This window comes from Gorilla gorilla, chromosome 10 (assembly GCF_029281585.2).
Source record: "Gorilla gorilla gorilla isolate KB3781 chromosome 10, NHGRI_mGorGor1-v2.1_pri, whole genome shotgun sequence".
Classification (NCBI taxonomy): Eukaryota; Metazoa; Chordata; class Mammalia; order Primates; family Hominidae; genus Gorilla; species Gorilla gorilla.
Window position 1 is genome coordinate 106,713,043 of NC_073234.2, and position 22,720 is coordinate 106,735,762.

General features: G+C 35.4%; 1 protein-coding gene; it reads right to left on the reverse strand.

Moving 5' to 3' along the window:
* Positions 1 to 22,720, reverse strand: part of LOC129525965 (T-box transcription factor TBX1-like) — a 363,418-nt gene that overhangs the window by 55,848 nt on the left and 284,850 nt on the right.

Sequence of the window (22,720 nt, forward strand, 5' to 3'; positions counted from 1 at the left end):
TGGCTTTTATGGATTTTAAGGCTTCTACATAATTTCTTGAGCATGTGTGTAGATTTTTAAGTATACTGATTCTACAAAGGAGGAAAGCAAGAAGTGGAACAAAACAAGTAAAGCCAAATAAAATAAATAAACACTTGCAATTTGAGTACTCTCCTGCACTTTGGGAAGAAGAGAACTTCATTTTTCTGCCACAGAATCTCTACAGTTTTTATTCTTAATAATTTCATATACTATCATGATTATTCCTGTGTATATTTATCACTGTTAACAGATATATTATCAATGTTTAATGCAAAGGGAAAAAATGGCCTTTTCCATTAGGACAAACCTGTATTTGAATGCCAGCCCTTCTACTTGTTAGCTGTGAGCTCAGTCCAATTATTCAGCTTCTCTGAACACCAGGCCAAAGACTTTTTAAAAATTGAGATATACACATGGATCTTATAGGGTTTTATGAGATTTTTAAATATTATATGTAAAGTACCTGGGATACACATTAAGCACTGAATAAATGGCATCTCTGATTATGTTATTTTTATTCCATAATCTTTGTATGTGTCACTAAAATCTCAAATCTGGGAAGTTCAAATCTGATCAGACCATGGACAGATGTTAGAGAGATCATAAGAAGACATAAGAAATCTTATAGTTGAAATAAATATAAAGAGTGAGACTTGAGTCAGACACTCAACCAAACTTTATAAAAATACCAAATCTATAGTAAGTAAGCCTTACAGTTTCAGTCAACAATCCAACTGGGGATCATCTTGACAAGGAGGTTAGGGGAGGAGCACAGACAGTCCAAACATATGTTCATGAACCTATGCAGATTCATCTGATGAAGGTCACCTTAGAAAGCTTGAGTCTCCCTCATAGACAAGCCTCTAACGGATTTTAAAGAATGGACTTTTATGTTTTCTGATATAAATTACTCATTAACTCTATAGAAAGCAGTAGTAGGAACGTGTAATGATACATAAATAAAGTAGTGAGCAGGAATATCACTAGGGGAGTCTTTTATGAAAATCTAATTAAGTCAGAGAAATAAGACTATACATTTAGTACATATGAAGTGAATCAAAGGATAAATAAAAAAGAAAATAGATGGATGGACAGACAGATGAATGCAGAGACCTCAGAAAAGAAGTTTAGCAGGGTAGAAAGTAAAACTCTTCTTTACAATAAAATTCCAACTAACAAAGGTAGAACGAACGATAGAAATAGAAAAATCACTATTTGGAAACCATGCTAGTAATAATTATTTTCAGGCAAGACTCATCAAAGAATTATTGCATAAAAGTATAGTGAGAAACAGGATGATTATATAATCTCAAAGTAGCTCAGTAGCTCACAACAAGATAGTTATTCACTACAAAGACAAAAATGGTAACTTTACATTAAAGAAAATTGGCTGACACCACCTTTACCAAATGGACAGTTAAATTACTGTTTCACTAAAGACAACATGCTGCACTGAGAAAAACACATCACTCCTGTTGTACTCCTGCCAAAAATACATAGCTTAAATCTAATAAGGAAACATCAGACAAACCCAAACTGAGGAACATTGTTCAAAATAACTGGTCTGTATTCTTTAAAAAAAAAAGTAACTGTCATGAATGTCAAAAAACTGACTCTCTGTTCTACAGTAAAGGAAAATAAAAAGATATGAGAACTACAGGCAACATTGGATCCTGGATTGGTTTAGAATATTAGTGGTATAAATGGCTGAATTTGAATATGGCTTCTAAGTTAGACTGTAATGTTATTAATGTTAGTTTGTTGATTTTGTTCATTGTAATGTGGCTAAGTGACATAAACTGTACACTAATGTATTTAGATGTAAAGAGTATCATGTTTGTAACTTACTCTCAAGGGTTTCAGGAAAAAAATATATAACTACAGTTATATTTGCATCTATACTTATATCTACATTTGTAATCATACCTATGGAAAGGCCAGGGTTGGAAGAGAGAAATAGGGAGGAAAAGAGGAGAGGGAGAAGAAGGGAGGAAGAGTGAGAATTATAAAGCAAGCAAGAGAGGTAAAGGTTAACATTTGGAGAATCTGGGTTAGGGTATAGTATATAGGAATGCTTTGCTCTAATCTTGCAACATTTTTGTACACCTGAAATTACTTCAAAATTAAAAGTAGAAAATGATAAAGAAAGTGGAGAAGAAGGGTAAAGGACAAGGAGGAGGAGAAGGAGGAAAAGCTTACTTTCAAAAAGATCTTATACCAAAATCATATCATTTCTAGATGCTCCATAACATTAATAATATAGGTACATACTTACTGAATGAGAATAATTTGTATGGTGTATTAGCCCATGTTCACGGCACTGATAAAGACATATCAGAGACTGGGCAATTTACAAAAGAAATAGGTTTATTGGACTTACAGTTCCACGTGGCTGGGGAGGCCTTGCAATTGTGGCAGAAGGTGGAAGGTACGTTTCACAAGGTGGCAGACAAGAGAAGAGAGCTTGTGCAGGGAAATTCCTTTCTAAAACCATTAGATCTCATGAAACTTAACCATCACCAGAACAGCATGGGAAAGACTATCCCCCATGATTCAGTCACCCCTCACTTGGTCCCTTCCACAACACGTGGGAATTCAAGATGAGATTTGGGTGGGCACACAGCCAAATCACATCATGTGGGAAAGAGAAAAAAAGATCTAGGAGCGGGAGTTTGGGATGAACTACATGTCTAATTGTACACATTTCCTGTGCTATAACTTCTATGAAGAAAAGAAACAGGCTAATTTTTGTTCACTACTGTTTATGCTGTTCCAATATAATGCCTGGCACACAAGAAATGCTTAACAAATATGTATTGATGGAACCATGTAAGATATCTACTTTATAATTGTTTTAACTCTTATTCTCCCCTTTTGCAATTGTCTTAAAATCTGCCCACTAAACATCTAGATTTCATAAATACATAACTATTCAATCTGAGTAACATTTTTAGGAGAGAACAGCTAAATTGTATAAGGCAGAGAGAGCTTACATCTGAGTATTACATAGCAATGAAACATGGGCATCTCTTCACTCTCCAATCCTGACAGGATTTGTGGTTAACATACATTCTTTTTCCCCTACTGAACAATTATAAATTTCCTTAAGTATTAATTAGTAGCCTTAGCCAGATGTTAAAGTGTGGCTGATAAAATGTAGCATCATATTTGAAACCAAAATCCAAAGTCGAAGCAACATCTAATTTTTTTGGAATGTGGATTGTGAAACTTGAAACTACCAGAGTATTGGATGTGCTAGAGAAGTCTGAAAGGGTCACAATTGAACCAGACACATCAACCAGCCTAAAGGGCAACAGATGGCAAGGAATGTCTCAGAGTTGCCTAGCTTATTTTATCCCTATTCTTGGTAACATCTCCATTTTCTTATATAAGATGGTGTACTACATAGGTCCAGCCTCAGAATGCCTGCAAACCAACAGCTCCCTTCAGCCTAAGACAATTACTTAATAGAAGTTTTTAAGCTGACAACAGATGGATACATCACCATACTCTACCCACAGCTGACAAATTCATCAGTGAGCCCTTGACCTGGTGCCAACCAATTCTTACAACCAGTGACACCTATGAGGTGGCCTGGAACAAAAGGTTCAGGTACATAGATAATGGTGCTTATGGTGGAGTTTTCTGTTTTGCTTTGTTTTAAAACAGAATTATTGAAACACACTTGACATAAATTTTGCACATTTTAATGTGTACAATTTGATTTATGATATATATACATATATGTATATCAACATATTTATACCCATGAAACCATCACAATCAAGATATTATGCAGCAAACCACCATGGCACACATTTACCTATGTGACAAACCTGCACATCCTGCACATATACCCCTGAACTTAAAATGAAAGTTGAAGAAAATAAATGTTGAACAAATCTATCACCTCCAGACGTTTCCTCGTGCCTCTGCAATCCCTCTCTTACTCCTGTCCACCTTCCTCACACAGAAGGCAATCGTTGATCTGCTTTTTACCAATGTATGTTAATTTTCATTTCTTAGTATTTTGTAGAGATAGAAGAACCATACATTGTGTCCTATTTTCAATGGCTTCTTTCACTCAGCATAATTGTTTCACTAACAGTTACATATATGGTGTAGCATAAATTTCTTTTTATTGTTGACTAGTATTCTAGTTTACAAATATACAATGGTTTGTTTATCTATTTATCTGCTCATGGACATTTGGATTGTTTCCAGTTTTTAGCTATTATATCACAAATAGAAATGATATGAACATTCATGTAAAAGTTTTCATAGGAACAATGCTTTAGTTAACTAAAAACCTAGGAATGGAATAGGTAAGTTTATGTTTAACTGTTTAAGAAACTGCCAAGCTATTTTCTAAAGTGGTTATACCATTTTACATTCATAATGGAGTGAACGGCAATTCTAGATCTTCAATAACCTAGCCAGCACTTAGTGTATAATGTTATCTCATTGTGATTTTAATTTGTATTTCCCAAATAACCAATGATATTGAGTGTCTTTTAACATGTTTATTTAATACCAGTATATGTTCTTTGGTGAAGAATCTATTCAAATCTTTTGCCTATTTTTACATAGGTTGTTTATTTTCTTTATTGTTGAGTTTTACAAGTTCTTTATATATTCTGAAGACACATCCATTTCCATATATATGCTTTGCAAATGTTTTTTCCTATACTGTACCTTGCCTTTTTATTCCCTTAACAGTGTCTTATGAAAAGCAGAATTTTTAATTTTGGTGAATTCTGACTTTATTATAGGCCATGCTCTTGGTGTTGTATCTAGTAAATCCTAGCCCAGAGAATTCTGTGTTCTCTCCTAGAAATTGTATAGTATTAAATTTCATATTTAGGTCTAATATCCATTTTGTGTTATGTTCAAATAATGAATTGACATTGATTTTCTTTTACGTTATGATGACATTTTCATGTGTTTTGCTTTGTTTTAGCTTTTGCATATTATTTGATTATTCCAACATCATCTAATGAGAATATGATTCTTTCTCCTTTGAACTGCTTTTACACCTTTTAAAAAATATCACTGTCCATATACGTGTAGCTCTATTTTTGGAATCTCTATTTTATTCCGTTGATCTATTTCTAATATTTGTACAAATACAACATTGTCTTGATTAAAATCACATTATAAGAAGTCTTGATATTAGAGAGTGTTAGTCCTCCCAGTTGGTTCTTCTATTTCAAATATGTTTTGGCTTCTCTAGATTACTGCATTTCCCTGTGAATTTTAGAAATTTTTTTTCATTTTCTGCCAAATCAAAACACAACAAAAACTAGGACTAAAGACCCATGGGTATAGTATGGGTCTCAGTATACTTAGACCTTCAGTAATTTCTCTCTGCAATTTTAGGTAGTTTTCAGTGCACAGATTTTTTTTGGTGTTTTATCAGATTTTTCCTTAATAACTTCATATTTTTGCTGTTACTACATATGGTACAATTTTTAATTTCTGATTGTTGGTTGCTAACATATAGAAATATAACTGATTTTTATATTAATCTATAAGTTTGTCAAACTCATAGGTTCTCATATCATTTTATATATTTCATTACATTTTTTATAAAATGTTTGAATAAAGTTTTACTTATTTCTTAGTGACATGAGTGCCTTTAGTTTTAATTTCTTTTTCTTTATCTTATTGCACTGGCTAGGGCTTCCGTTTTAATGTTAAACAAAATTGATGAGACCAGACACCTTTGTATTTTTCCTAATCTTGGGAGAAAGCGTTAAGTCTTTCACTATTAAACATGATATTAGTTGTATTTTTTTATATCTGAACTTTATCAGGTTGAGAAAGTTACCTGCCATTTCTACTTTGCTGACATATTGTCAGGAATGAATGTTGGATTTTTTTCAAATGCTTTATCTCATTAATAATAGTGTTGATTTGGTTTGTTCCTTTCAGTTTGTAATATGGTGATTTTATCTGATACATTTTTGAATGTTAAAACAACCTTACATCCAAGATAATTACTACCTGGTCATGATGTATTAGTGGAATTATACAGATATCAAAACCAGACAAAAATGTTAACATAAAAGAACATTACATACCAATATTTTTCATGAATAAATATGCAAAAATAGATAGATATGCTACCCAAATTTTAGCAAATCAAATCCAGTAATATATGATGACTATGTGTGGTTTAACCCAAGAAGGTAAGGTTCAAGAGCAATGGGAAGAGGAATAGAGAGGACTTGAGTAAGAACATGGAGTAAAATGAATTTGTGATGACTTTGATGTTGAATTACCCTCCAGTTCTGCATTAGTGCTATCATAAAACTCAAGTATTCCTTATTTTCTTATTTCAGTAAAATTTCTTTCTCCTGATTTTATATGTATCCTTAGCACAAAACCTCCATTAATTGAGAAATAAAGGTGGGTCTCTGCTGCTTGAAGCCAAAAACTCTTAACTAACAAAACATCCTTGATTATCTTTGTTTGTGATTAGGGTGTGCTTAGATTAAGATGTTTTAATATTCTCCATAATGTAATAGAGTTTATGGATCTTCTTTATGTTAACACTCAGCAGGCCCTCACCGAACCAACTGACCTGACAGCTTCCTTGACTCTTCCCAGCCTCCAGAACTGTGGCAGATAAATGTTTGTTGTTTAAGTCATCTAGCCTACGGCAAGTTGTTATAACAGCCTGAACCAATTAACACATAAGGCTTATAAATGGTGATTTTGTGAGGAAAGATTTAGTTCCTCTAAAATTTTGTGAAAGCTTTTTACCATAAGTTGCACTTTAGGACATAAACCCTATTCCCTTTATGTAAATACATAAAAAGAAGTCAATAAAGCCTCTAGGATTACACCTCAAACTACTCCCTCTTTGTCTTCATTCTGCCAGATGGATGTCTCCAGGGAGGCCATACCTAATGAGGAGCTCCCAACAAATGGCAACTGATGTTACCTACAACCGAATATGTCAAGAAGGTTAGAAAAACCAATACAAAGTTAGTCTGTCAGAACCTGTGTCAGGCAGAGGGCTCCCATGCCACATGGTTGCTTTAAGATGTTAATTGATTATAAAGCACAGTAGGCTCCCAAACAACAATTATACTCCAAAATGAAGTGGAAATCTTAATGAAGACATCGAGACACATCATAAGGACTTAAGTAGAATATTTAAAAAGAAAAATTTATCAGAATTCTCTAAAGCAGATTTTTTGATTACACAATGAGAATGAACTATATAATAATGACAGAAATATTATCTTTTGAAGAAAAACATCTTCAAAAAATAAAAAAAAAGTTTTAAACCTAGGTCAAACATCCTTCGAAACCACCCTATTCCATTTATTCTAATAACATACTCCGTAAGTATCACTGTAGTATTTGAGATACACTGAGAAGATTTCACTGGATAATAGATATAATTGTTCAAATTATTTTTCTATTTAGCACATATAAATCAAGCCCCTGTAGAGCTCCAGACACTGTTCTAAACATTGGGAATACAACAGTGAACAAAACATATATAGGTGGTTACAGATGTTATGAAGAAAAAAAAAGCAAAGAATAGGGTTATAGGTTGATGGGGCAGGGGGAGTGCTATTTAAATAAGAGGATAGGAAATTAAGTTATAATAATAAGGTGACATTTAAACCGACATGTAGGCAGAGTGATGGAGTGAGCCATATAGAATAAGGCTGTTCCAGATATGGAGAGCAGCAAATGCCAAAAATCCAAAGCAGTTTTATGCTTGGCCATATTCAAAAACCAGCGAGGTGGACAATATGGGAGGAGCAGAGCAGGTTAAGTATCAGACTTCCACACTGGGGATGCTTCAGCCTCCTACCTCCCATTAAAGGTACTTCGTTTCTCATTAAATTCAACAACCTGCTTGCAAAATAAATTATTTAACTTCTGATTCCCCCAAGTACTTATCATCAACTGCTTTTCACATAGGCTTCAAAAGTTTCAACTTCAGTCTAATCTTAACACCACAGGAAAAAATCTTTTGTATTTGCTGTAGACTTTTTTTATGTCTATGTGGATGCGTCCATCTGCGAAAGGCAATGGCAGGTAAAAGTGTCAGAACTGAACTCTTTTCTGTTCAGATGTACTTCATTAAACTTCAAAGGGGCTTATATTTCAATTTTCTATTGTCCACTTAAAAATATAAGAAGGATTTTTAAAAGATTTAAATTTCCACATAAGAAAGATAAAGTAAAACTGTATTTGGAAAGTTTTCTTGGGAGCCAGTGTAGAATGGTTAGCAATACTTGTCAATGCAAGAGCAAATAAAACATGAACTCTGCGCACTTCTGCTAATTTACTGTAAAACCTCTTGGTAAGAAACGTCAAGAAATCCTTCTTATAAAGTTGTCTTCTATAATACATGTATAACTTTTTTTCTGTTTATAAGATCTATTGTAATATTTTTCCTGGATGTTTTTCAGGGAAAGTAGGAAACAAAACAAACACATCATGCAAATTATTTATATTGGCTAAATTAGGGAGATGCTTGTTTATGCAGAACAATCAGCATCCACAAAGCTTATGCAAAACACTGCTCAGTAACACCAAGTTTTTACAAAAATGATACACTGTTTCCCCTGTTCTTTCTCTGTAACTCCTCAGAAAATTCACTGGTTGTGTGTGACCTTAGCCTAAGGCAATTTTATACCTACAGTTTTTAAAGGTATGCTTGGAATTTCATTTGGAACAATTCCGTAATAATACGGACCTACCTTATACAGGAGAAATGATACTTTTTTCTTCTTGGTCATAGATTTTAGGAGTAAAGGAGAAAAGCAATAAGAGGTTAGCGGATGGAAGGTGTATTAGTCCATTCTCACACTGCTACAAAGAAATACCCGAGACTGGGTAATTTATAAAGAAAGGACGTTCAATTGACTCACAGTTCCGCATGGCTGGGGAGACCTCAAGAAACTTACAGTCATGGCGGAAGGTGAAGGGGAAGCAAGCCTGGACCTTCTCACATGGCAGCAGAAGAGAGTATAAATGCAGGAGGAACCACCAGACACTTACAAAACCATCAGATCTCGTGAGAACTCACTCGCTATTATGAGAACAGCATGGGGGAAACTGCCCTCATGATCCTATTACCTCCACCTGGTCTCTCCCTTGACATGTGGAGGTTATAAGGATTGTAATTCAAGATGAGATTTCAGTGGGGATAAAAAGCGTAACCATATCACAAGGCAAATCTTCATTCAAAGATAAAGCAAGAACAAAAAAGGGATGGATAGAATTAATTATATTGCTGGGTTTTCTTCATGAAGAACACCTGTGCCCTTTAGAGCTTTTCATTTAAGACACTTGTAATAACAAACAGTTTAGTAATAGTACATTTTGGGGGTAATCTCAGATTAAAAACACCAGCATTTCCTGACCCAGGCAGCAAAGAAGTTATGGCTGCTATTGAAAACAGGACAAATTTGCTACATAGCCTCTCTTGTTACTTAAAAAATTCACTTTGGTCAGCCAAGATTAATATGGGGGGCTCACAGTCCACACAAATTCTTCTGGGCCCCTGCTATTTGTCAAAACATCCATGTTATATTGATAGCATTAAGCAGCTCCTAAACATTCATATTAGTGATACCAGTAATACTTGGCGTTAGTGTCAGCTCAGCACTTCCCATTCTCATTGGAAAGGGCAAATATTTATATTAGCTCCACTTAGAAGATGCGTCTTAGGATACTGAAGCATGTAACTTAACCCACAAAATTAAAAATAAAGTCATTTCAATGTGACCTTTAAAGAAACACAATTCAGTTATGATACGGCTTTTTGAATATAAGAAATAAAGTATAACTAGAATTGGGTTGTCTTATCATCCTGAGAGTTACAAGGATATATATTTCCTCCTGGAAAATAGTTATTTTGGACCCTGTCTGTTCAAGTATTTTCTCTGTCAATTATCGCAGATTTTTCAGGTCTTCAGGGAATTCATGGATCAAAAAACATAAGACAGTCTTTCCATATTGTAGAACATTTCTATCACTCGGTGCCTATTTCTGCAGTATCCATTCATATTACAAAAGTTTCAATAAACACTGGAGTTGGAAACTTTGGTGGATTCTTGTGAGATTTCTGATGTTTAGTTGCCGAAAGTCACAAAAGGTTGAACTTTTCTCAAAGATATTGATATTTAGCAGAATTGGAATGAAATTTCATCATGGTTTGGTGGCACTAATATAAATAGAAAAAAAATCGTTTACTTTTTTAACAGCGACTCAAACATTGATGATTTTTTTCATGTTGCTATCAATAAATTTATCTGAAAGTAGGGGCTATAATACTGCTAGAGTTATCTAGCATGCTTTTGTTGTTGTGATTGTTTTCCCTTGTCCATAGTTTCTCTAAACATTTTATTTTTCTTATATCTTTACTAGGGTTATTTTACATATATACATCGTCTCTTCATTCCATATGTGCCATTTTCATCCCATTTCTGAGTATTTTCCAGTGCACCACTCTCCTGTGTCTCATTTAGCTCTTATAAAATCTTTGTATTATCACATAATAGAGTTACAGACGGTTTTAGGGCTAAATTATATTCAAAACCTGAGCTATGTTTTTCAATTAACTGTTTAAAATATTTTAAATGAATCCCTTATTTAGTGGTAAATCATTTAATTAGCAATAACCTAGAAGAGTGTATGGCACAGTAATAAACCTGGGGAAATTAGGTCATCCTGACTTGTTTTTGGAGAGCCATTTGACTGCCAGATCCCATGGGTTCCTTAAGAATACTATTTCCCAGAAGTAGAAACATTATTCTTTAGAGGCCGAAGTTGAAAGATATTCCTGGTAAATGGTATATAATTTTAACTTGCAGTGGTCCAGAAGAGAACCTGAATATGCATCTAAGGTGCTTCTCATTTGTACTGTCTGAAAGAACACAAATACACATTTGAGGCACAGGAAAAATGTCAGATTTCTACAAATAAAGTATTTGCACCTGTAATTCATGCTCAATGCAGGCAAAACACCTACAAGGAGACCAATATAAGAATATAAAATGTAAATGTTTTAAAAAAAGTAATTTCACTCTAAATTTTTTTCATTACCATAATATATTCCTATGCACATACACTCAGAAACACATCTAACAAGATCTTATAATATAAATGAAAGAATCTAACATAACGTGAAACTGCTACATATAAAACTATATCACAATTAAGCAAAAAGTAACATTTTTTAATCAGAGGCAAAGTGTTCATATATTTGAGATACAGTTTATAAGAAATAAATATCAATTAGACTGCTTCCAAAGAACAATGTCTAGAAAATACGGCATGTGAATATTTTATCCTCCATCTCAATTTTTTAGAGTGTGGATGACGGTTTACAGAGAATTGAAGTTGACAAGGCAAGGAACAGCTGAAAGTGCAGGCAGCCCTTAGCCAAATAAAGTTTCTAAGATGGGAAATATCCCCCACTGTTCTGTTTCTGGAACTGTTGCCGTTGCAGTGTGGGGCAAATAAGAACATGCAAATTTCTTGACAACCTTCTATATGCATGTCATCTAAAAATTGCATGTAGTGCTCACACCAGCCACTCAGCTCACTCAGCTATTTTCACAGTGCCTCATTTACTAGCGAGAAAACAATAGCTTAAATAGATTAAATTATTTTCCCAACATCTCCAAGTGGATAAGTGACAAAGTCAGGATGCATCCTCAGTTCTACGTAATTGTGAAGTCAGCAGTCTTTCTGTTAAATTCCATTGCCTGGCATTTCATAAAGACTGAGGGGGTTCTGTACTATGGAAAACTGATGTTGAAGACTGAGATGCCTATGAAATGAGAAAGACTAAATAGATAACATCCATGGAGAAATAGGAGGATGGGTAGGTGCCTGCCATGCAGGAAGTGAATATGTTATGTATGTGAGCATGTACATAGTGCCTAAGTGAGTACATACGTGGTACCTAAGGCACTGTGGTATACTTAATATAGGGCAGAGTAGAAAACTAGTGCAAGGAGAGGCCTCTCAGAATGGGGCATGACTGAAGAGTTAGAGGAATCTAAGGGAAAACAACAAGTCTGATAACCCAATTTATCCCAGAGTCAGGCTTGGGTTTGCGTCTTCTTGTCTCTATCATGTCTAATGTTTCCTTGGTGGTTGCTGGCATGCCTTGTCTTCTCCATTGATTACAGCAGTAACCTCTATGAGACTGAGGTCAAAGAGAGAATCTTTCTTTTTTTCTGAAGAACCCCAGGTGTCACAGTGATCAGATAAAGCTGGCCAGATGACTGAAACTTCGAGAAGGCCCAATAACAAATGGAAAGAAATGGTTTGTGAATGGAGGCATGAGTGGCACAGCAAAAATTTCCTTTCATGGAAAGTTGTTAGACCATTGAGTGTTAATGTGCATGACCTCTCCATGCCCATCCCTCCATGGAAAAAGGCATAAAAGGCAGAAATCTTATGTTTCTGGGGTCCTCTGTCCTGGTAGATTCCCATGCTACGGGAGCTGCTGAATCTGACTTTGAAGCTCAGGGCACTGTCCTGTGAGGATAAATAGAGGGACTTAAGAGCCAGGCTTACTTGCCAGCATCCTTGACCATGTATTTATTCTATGCATTGTTTGTTTGCTGATTCTATAGTAAACAAAATCTATTCCAAATCATCATTCTCTCAATGGTCCAATCTAGACCAGCTTTAATGGTCTGGCCTAGTTTCAAGCAGGATATAGTAATTGCTGATGTTTCTTGTAAAGCACTTTGTAATTACCAAGGTTCTATCATAGATCTAATCTTATTTTTTATCATGCTCTCATGAGAAAGAAGGTATTTTTCTTCCCCAATCTTCAAGGTGTAGAAACTGAGTTCCAGATTTGTTAACTCCTTTCACATCTCACCACTGAGGAATTTGGGGCCAGAATCTATGTATCCTCCCTCCTACTGCCTTCTGCATATTATTTTATAAATAGCATATGGTTAATGACTGATGGGAAGGTCGCGTGGATCATCACTGTTTTCAAATGAAAATTTCTCCCAATTTTGGGAACTTTTGGCTTCCCATTATGTTTCAGCACATTTCAAACCAAACATAAATAGGGATAAGATTTTACCTGTGGAGAAAAATCACAGAAACTTGAATAAATGTTCTTTTCAAGTTCAAAATTGCAAGTAACCAGAAAACAGTCTTGGGAAATATTCTAAACAGGGGATTGAGAGTGTAAAGAAAATATCCAAAATGCAAACTATATGTCATGTAATAGTCTGGAGGTAAACAAAGAAAAGCTGCTTTGGTGTTTAGAAATGAGAAAATCAAAATTATATAACAACCAGCATCAAAATATTCAATACTTTAACTCATAAAACAAATTTTTAGTCTCTGCTGACTTGGGAAGGAGGTAGGTCAAGGAACAAGGACAGGATCCTGGCACATAGCTTAATCAATGCAAACTGAATCGATGAAGAAATGAAAGGAGTTATTGCCATAAACACAGCTGAGAAGGAGAATGAGAGATGAGTCCCCCAAACACAGATCTTACCCTGTACCTTCCCACAATTTTTTCTTTAACAGTTTTTACAATGTTTAATTTTGTTTTTAATTTCTCCTTTTCCACAGCTCATGAATCCATAAGTTTCACCTTTCCCTGGATAGGATCAAGAAAGGTCCTATTGGAGTATAAGATTTGGATGTGTGATGGCTGTGGTAGAATGGGGTAAAGGGAAGGCACTTGTAGAGACACGCACAGTACTAAACCTAAACCTGCAGTACTTAAAGTTGTCACTACTTCTCTGTGTGCTCAGAGCTTTACTTCTATTAACTCATTTAATTCTCACGATTCTAGAAGGTTGATGTTCCTACTTCCAACTTATTTATCAAAAAATAGAGACAGAAGTAGCACATAGAAAAGGTGGCAGAGCAGAAATTGTAACCTGTATCTGTCTGAAATCAATGCTGTCTGCTGTTTTCACTAAACCATTCTCAGACCATAGGAATAATCCAACTTTTTCAGTTTGCTCATTAATAATGAGTAGTGATATGACTACTTGAATATAGCAAAATAGTTATGGACCTAGTTATAATAAATCCTGTTTTGGTCCTCTCTACATTATACCAAAGCTAGCCTTTGGTTTATTAGGTAGAGATAAATTTTGAAAGCATATCGTATACACAGATAGCATTCCCAATAAAAGCACTGGTTGCATAAGTAAAACCCGAATGCATTGCCTCCACAGAGCCTATGCCTCCAGTATCACATAATCAGGGGTAACTGCTGTTTTTCCCATAAAAGCCCTGGTAGCATCCAGTATTGGAAAACCTGGTTAGAGGCTGGAGGCTCCTGGTGTCCTTTGTCTAGATACTTGGCTACTCTAAAGGCCTGAGTCATCAGTTTCAGAAGGTTGCAACCCATGTGCATATCTCAAAATTTTCCTTTTATATTAGATGGCATAAAATACAGATATGAATTTATAATTCTTGAATTAATCAAAATCACAAACTAAACTGAATCAAATGTAATGTTTTTCTTCCCTGCTTCTAAGACTAGAGTCTTAGAATTAAAGACATCCAGAACTGTGTTTAAAATATTCTATCCATCACCTAAATCCATTCAGAATGTAAAATTATTCAACAGCTCTTTAAAAGATTTCTTCAAACTTTACATAATTCTATCCTTTTCTGATTTTCACATATTTCCTAGCATAAATTTGATTGCAAGAGGATGAATATTTTGACTTATTTAGAGAAAGAAAATAGTTTTCTGATTAGTTATTTAAATAATTTTGACAAAGATGCTCTCCAAAACTCTTAACACAAACAAAAAGTGATTTTGAAATACTGCTTTGGATTCTTCCAACTTAAAATGAAGAGGAGAAATAGAAACTGGCATGTGCTTAGAAACACTAATTGTAGACTTGGGTTGCTGAATATTCCCTGAAAAGTAATATAACATTTTTTCCTTTGAAATAACAAAATAATGGCATTAACAGCCCATAGCCACAGTGAAAAACTGGAATAACAAGAGAGTGGGAAAAATATTCCAAGGTGAATGCCAAAATGCCAAGGTAAAATGCAAAGAATGATAATAGCTCTTCATTTTTCTAAGATGAGTTTTCCAGTTCTGCTGGGAATAAGTATGGGAGTTAGTTACAACTGGTAGCACATCACATGGTTGCCACTTCTAAAGTTTGCTAAGAACAATTACAAAATCCTAAATGGTAGTTATTCTTGAATATTTGCTCTCAAATCTCATTCTTTACCAGCTCAAACTGAAGTTACTGCTGCTGGTTGCGAAAATGAGAGGGTTTTCTGGTCCTAGTTAACTCCTTTGAAATCGCAGACTCTTGTAATTCAAATAGATGACACGCATGGGAAATCAAACATAGAACTGTCCTTGTAAGTAGGAAGAGTTAGAAGCCCTTTGCCAGCTTTATGGAGGCTATAGAATTGTGGTGTCATGTATGCCTTCTCATATGCTGGGAAATTTAACCTTTATAGTCATTTGTGTCATAAAAGCATCCCTATTAAATGTAAATATCCCTGGACCCATCATAAGCCTAATAGATTCCATCTCCTGTCATATTAGGAACTGGAAAACTCTATTAGGAAGAAACACTGTATAGAAGATGGGTTGAGAAAGACTGTAAGAGCAAGTGGAGGTTTACTGTGTGAAACATCACTGTGATTAAACAGCCACGTGTGTTGGCTGATGGCAGGGGCAAGAGGGAGAGGGCTTGGTGGAGGGTTCAGGGAACAAAGTCACATACAGTGCTCTTCTTCCAGCTCTATTTTACATCATTATTAATTGATAAATAATAGGAACGTCAAGAATGAGAGGTAAGTTGTTAAGTCTCATTTTATCTATTAATTATTAAAGAAAAAATATTTATAACACTTGTTGAATAGTAGGGCAGACTTTACTCAAGACCATTGCATTAACCATAGGGACCACTGAGATGGGTTTTGCGATACAGGAGAAAGGTTGGGCTCAACTCCATATACAATAAGGAAAACTAGGAATTTATAGCCTGTGAGCCAGGTTGCAGTAAGAAGGTCAGTGAATGGAAATACACCAAGAGGAGGCATCAGGGTAAGAGGCGATTCTGGTTAAACCAATGTAGCAGAATGCCTGCTGATGGCAGGCCAAGGTGATCAGACATTACATGAGGAATGGTTGGGAATGAGGAACCTGCTCAGATATACAGTGTGATCAGATACTGAGGGTGGAAGGTTCTGGTTAAACTGACTTATCAAGATTGTTTCTAATATTGCACAATGCAGAAACACAGAAGCCCAAAAGTCAGGACCTAGTTGAGAAGAGAGTTCAGAGGCACCTGATTATGGCACGGGCAAGGAAGAAATCTTTGTCCACATTCCTGCACCCAGTGTATCTTTATATTTACTATGTTAATGAAGGTAGAAAATATTCATCTAATAGGCCATAATATAATATTTCTACACCATATAGGAATACATTTTACTTTAATAGAAGTGGAACTGAACAGTCACTGGAAGGATATCCATTATAGATTTTTCCATGGTGGGGCTGAATGGAGCTTACTTTTGCATTATAATTTAATGAACAGTCAACCAGAAGACTTAAATTCTAGTTAAACCATGCGAATGTGGACAAATACTTCTCTTTTACTTCAATTGTTCCCCTAGAGTTGGCTATGTGCTTTCTACGCAAAAGTCTGCCCCAAGCTTTCACAGGCAACACTTTTACCAAATGGTTTGTCACAGAACAACAAAAGTCACTGGATCTCCAGGCTGCAATATCTATTTGTTTGCTATTCACTGCCTGACTGCAATTCAATTGCCTCATATTTATTATAAAATAATAAATATCCATGCATTAATCTCTGTGTTAGCTAGTTGCTCTATCAAAATTAATTTTAAAATGCAGTAGATTTTACAAGACAATAGTATATTAGTCACTCTCACAAGCAGAGATGAGCTGTCAGGGGTTGGAGGCAGCTACTATCAACAGTTGTCTTCGGTCCTTGCATCTGAAGAGAGAGGGTGATGTGGAAGTTGGCACAATAACTTCCACGCACATTCCACTGAAGGGGAGAATTTCAGTCACAAGGCTGCACTTAAAATTAAGAGCTTTTATTACTAGCAGGAATAAAGAAAGAAATACTGAGAGATAATTGGCAGGCTCTTCTACAGTGGACTTCGAGTCCAACAAGCAAAGCTCCATATTTATAATCTTTGAGAATTTTTGTTTCCCAGACACCAGTCTCTGTGCTCTGCCCAACCTCTGTCCCTCAGTTTAATATTCTTTATTTTGAAGTAATTGTTTTTAAAACTAGCCTTGGAGATATACGCACAAGTCTTTTAACAAATCTCTCCTACCAGTTGTATATAATAAATGCTACCCTTTGTTGGGTGCAGGCTGTTTAATTGGATTTATTAGTCCTATATTTTTAGTTTGTAATACAAAATTTGTTTGGCTTTGTTTTCAGTCCTTGAATGTTTCATGTTATGAGGCTCTTAGTTGCTTTTAGACTATAAGTCATGGGCAAAAGGACCTCTCTTTGTTTCCTTCCTTTTTTGCATCCAGGAATGTTTCCTTCATCTTATGTTGATATCTTTCTTCTAGTTAGGGTTGCCAGAAAAAAATACAATATGCCTAGTTAAATTTGAAATTCAGAAAACTTTTTTTTTGTAATATAAGGTATATTGCATGTAATAATTTGGACATATTCATACTTCAAAAAGTAGTTATTATTTATAAAAGTAGTCAATATTTAAAGTTAAGTAGGTGTGCGATGTTTTTATTTGTTAGCAATTCCACTCTTAGAACAAAATTGAAAGCTGCAAGAAATAGCTATTTTTTCCCCTAAAATAATACATGGTCTGTAACCCAACTCACAATAAGCATCATAGTGACCAAAGGCTTTGCAAGAGCAAAGCAAGGCACCAGCCTTGAAACTTGAATAGTCTAGTCCTCACCTCACTCCTTCAGATGATCCCATCTGCCAATTTCATATTTTAGAATATGTTATGTATAGACTCTCACTTTGGTTACAAAATTTTTACCAGAGAGGATGTTCTGACTGCAAGTGCCAAAAATTCACCTGAAAATAAGTATCTTAAGTAAAAAGGGGAATGGATACTTGATTTGCCAAATGTCCTGTGACAAGGAGGCTCGAGGATTAATGCAGTGGTTGAAGAACAGAATTAGGAACCAGGCTCTGTTCTTTCATACTGCTCTGCCACTATTTTTTTCCTCATTGTCACAAGATGGTTGCTACGTTTCAGGGGTCACATGCAGACAAGATCCTATTCAGTGGACCAAAAATGATTATTTCTGAGCTGCTTTATAAAAGAAAGGAAATCTTTCAAAAATGACCTCAACTGACTTCCTCTCACATGTCATTGTCCAGCACTGGGCTATATTTATATCCCTAAATCAACTACTATCCAGGGCAAGAGAGTATGCAATTGGATTATTTATCAACATTTACCTCTGAGAAATACTCAAGAAAGATGGATACCCAATACACATTGCCAGTAAGGAAGAAGAATTGGAAAGCAATAACAAAAAAAGGAATTTATAAAGGACTATCAATCATAATTTTAAAAAGTAGGCTTCTAATAGAATAATTTTTTAAGATGCATCATTTTTCTTGTGAAGTGTCTACAAAAACTGACCATTAAATAAGCTACACAGAAATCTCAACAAATTCCAGAAGCAAATAACATATAAGAAGTTAACAAGTGAAAGCCTCTAAAATTTGTATGTGTATAGTTTTAAAAACATATTTATCAGTAACTCTTAAAGAAGGAAATCAAAATAGGAAATTACAAACATTTATAAATACTATAACAAGCATATAATATTTAAATGCTCAAAGAGTAAAGCAACAGTAATCAAGACAGGATGGTATCGGCGAAAGAACAGACAAATATATCAATGGATAAGAAGTGAGAGCCCAGAAATAGACTCATATAAATATAGATAACTGGTCTTTGACAGATAATATAGCTTAGATATTTGTCTCTTCCCAAACCTCATGTTGAAATGTAATCCCCAATGCTGGAGTTGGGGCCTGGTGAGAGGTCAATGGATCATGGCGGGAGATTTCTCCTGAATGATTTAACACCATCCTCTTGGTGCTGTCCTCAAAATAATGAGTGAGTTCTTGTGAAATCTGGCTGTTTAAAAGTGAGTGGCACCTCCCTCTCTCTCACTTGCTCCTGCTTTTAGCATGTTACGTGCCTGTTACCCCTTCGCCTTCTGCCATGATTGTAAGCTTCCTGAGGCCCTCCTTAGAAGCTAAGCAGATGCCAGCAGCATGCTTCCTATAAAACCTGCAGAATCATGAGCCAGTTAAATCTCTTTTCTTTATAAATTACCCAGTCGCAGGTATTCCTTTGTAGTAATGCAAAAACAGCCCAATACAACAAAGGAGCAAAGGCAATATCATGGAGCAAGGATTGTTCTTTCAGCAAACGGTGATGGAACAAATGTCATGTACTGCAAAAGTTAATGTCAAAAGAATGAGAAAATAAGCCACAGAATAGGGCAAATATTTGCAAAAGACACTTCTGAGAAAGGACTGTTACCCAAAATACATGACGAACTCTTAAAAATCAACAATAAGAAACTAACAACTAATTTAAACATGGCTAAAGACCTTAACAGATACCTCATCAAAGAAGAAGTATAAATACCAAATAAATACCAAATACCAAATAAAAGATGTCCAACATCTTATTTGTCTTAGTCTCTTTAACCTACTATAACAAAATGCCATAAATTTGGTAGCTTATAAGCAATATAAATTTATCACAGTTCTGTTTTTTTTGTTCAGATAAAATATTGTAGGTTTATTTATTTAAAACTTAATTCTCGCATTGGGTATGCAAAATACAAACTCCATAAAATGTTCATTTTACTTTGTACTTTACAAATATACAAAATACGCTGGGTGTGGTGGCTCACCCCTGTAATCCCAGCACTTTGGGAGGCTGGGGTAGGTGGATAGCTTGAGGTCAGGAGTTCGAGACCAGCCTGGCCAACATGGTGAAGCCCTGTCTCTAGTAAAATACAAAAATTAGCTGGACATGGTGGTGGGTGCCTGTAATCTCAGCTATTTGGGAGGCTGAGGCAGGAGAATCACTTCAACCTGGGAGTCGGAGGTTGCAGTGAGCCAAGCTCATGCCACTACACTCCAGTCTGGGCAACAGAGCAAGACTCCATCTCAAAAACAAAACAAAACAAAAGCATACAAAATAGAAATTTATTTAAATTTATATATTTATTAAAGCAAGGAAGTATACACACACAAAAAATCTGTTCTTGGGAATAAACCATTGTACAAATTATTGCACATCTAAAACCACAGTGCATAGAGACTGTATAAAAACGTCAAAGAAGTATGCCAGATGTATTCACCTGACTTAGGTCACAATGTAGATCAGAAGACAAAGATTGGGGTGCCAAGTTCTGATGATCAGGTTCTGATGAGGGCCATTTTTCAGGTTGAAGCCTGGGGACTTCTCACTGTGTTCTCAGATGGTGGAAGGAACAAGAGAGCTCCCTTGAGCCTATAAGGACACAAATTCCATTGATGTGCATTATCCTTGTCATCTCCCACAAAAGCAGGGATTTGGGGTCTGTTCTATTTAGTGATTTTTACTTGAGCATTGTGTGGAATATAGTAGATGCTTTCTAACTCTGTTGTATGTCAAAAATGAATCATTATCATTTTATGGATGACAACATTAAGGCATAGAGAGGTTAAGCACATTTCCCAAGATTGCTCATGAAATAAGTGGCAGGAGTGGGATTAGAAGCTAGTCAGTCTGTCTCCAGAGTTAAGGATTTCAACTTCTATGCCACATTGTCTCCACAGGGCTAGAGTTACTGTACTGGTAATATGGCCAGATTTATGTAGTGAGAACCAAACTGTGGGAAAAAAATCAATAAATATGATACTTCAAGCAAGTATATAAATAACAGCTAAAACAAAAGAGAACTGAAATGAGAATGTGACACCCTAGAACAGCTGACATGGGACAAAAATACCTTGGAACCCACACTCCGAGTCAAGAAAAAATCAGCATTTATTTCAGAGCCTTGGTATATTATAGAATTATTTTATGTTTCAGTTAATCATACAGCAAATATATTCTAATGATGGCCAGAATTAATTATGCTCCTTGGTAGAAGTGATATAAACTTTTAAAAATAACTATTTTTTTCTGTTTGTTTTTACTTATTTTATTTTAAGTTTAGGGGTACATGTACAGGTTTGTTACATAGATAAACTTGTGTCATGAGGGTTTGTTGTACAGATTATTTCATTACCCAGGTATTACGCCTATTACCCATTTGTTATTTTTCATGATTCTCTCTCTTCTCCCACACTCCACTCTCTGAAAGGCCCCAGTGTGTGCTATTTCTAGCTGTGCACCCATGTGTTCTCATAACTTAGCTACCACTTATAAATGAGAACATGCAATATTTGGTTTTCTGTTCTTGTGTTAGTTTGCTAAAGATAATGGTCTCCGGCTCCATTAACATCCCTGCAAAAGACATGATCTCATTCTTCTTTATGGCTGCATAGTATTCCATGGCATATATGTGCCACATTTTCTTTATCCAGTCTATTATTGATGGGCATTTAGGTTGATTCCATGTCTCAACTACATTTTAACAGAGATACAAACCAAGCCTTGATGAGGGATTCTTGTTATATCATTCTGAGAACGTGTCTCTTTGCCTTCTTTCTAGCTTCTGTATGGGTTGGAGGAGTCTTGCCTGTGAAATGTTCCCAAGAGTACAAGCCCAGTAGCAGCACTTGGTTGCAAAAGAGGTAATAAAATGTTCTGGATTAAGGATCCCCAAGTGGGCCAGCTGAAGACCATACTGCCATGAGAGAATTGGTAGACAATGGATATTGTAAAACAAATCAGAAATCCTACTTTTTTCTTTTTCTGAACAAGTGGAAGTGAATTTCAGGGACCAAGGCAAGGAAGAAGCATTGTGCTCTGAAAGTGTCCTTGACTGCACTTCTAGTTATTGTCAGGAATATTATGCGTTATGTTTGCTGGCATATGCCTTTCCTCTATCCTCAGTGTTCTTGCTTTTCCATTATTGTAAAACCAGCACTCAGTAATCTTAGTAATGGCAGTAATCTTAGTAAATGGTAGTAATCGTAGCAAATTGCCTTAACCTCTTTGAGCCTACCTTTCATTATCTGTAAAATAGGGCTACTAGCCCTTAATATGTAATGTTTTCATAAATATTTAATGAGTTGAAATTTAGAGTGCTATGCATATGCCGTGGCAATTAGCGATCAATAAATAACAAATAATAGTAGCCACTATTAGTGCTATTTATCTGAGACCTAACACATGAGCTTGTCACATAATATGAGTTCATTAAACATATGTTACACATATGAGTCTGATTGTGAACTCTTACAGAAGACTGACTACCTCTTCCCTAGACCCCATCATATTGAGGTACTCCTAGTTGGTGCTTAGTGCATTTGTTCATGCTAAATATTTACAGGGATTCAACAGAGAACAAATCTGGTGTTGAAAGTATCGAAATTTAGAGTCTGATGAAGACGCATAGTCTCCAATTTTTCTACGTGGTAAAGTTGCCCTAGTGTGGATATTATACTTTGTCTTCCGTCATGTAAATGAGCTTTCTTAGTCTGTTCACTAGCACTGGCCTCAAGCTGATGTCCCTCTTGCTTGA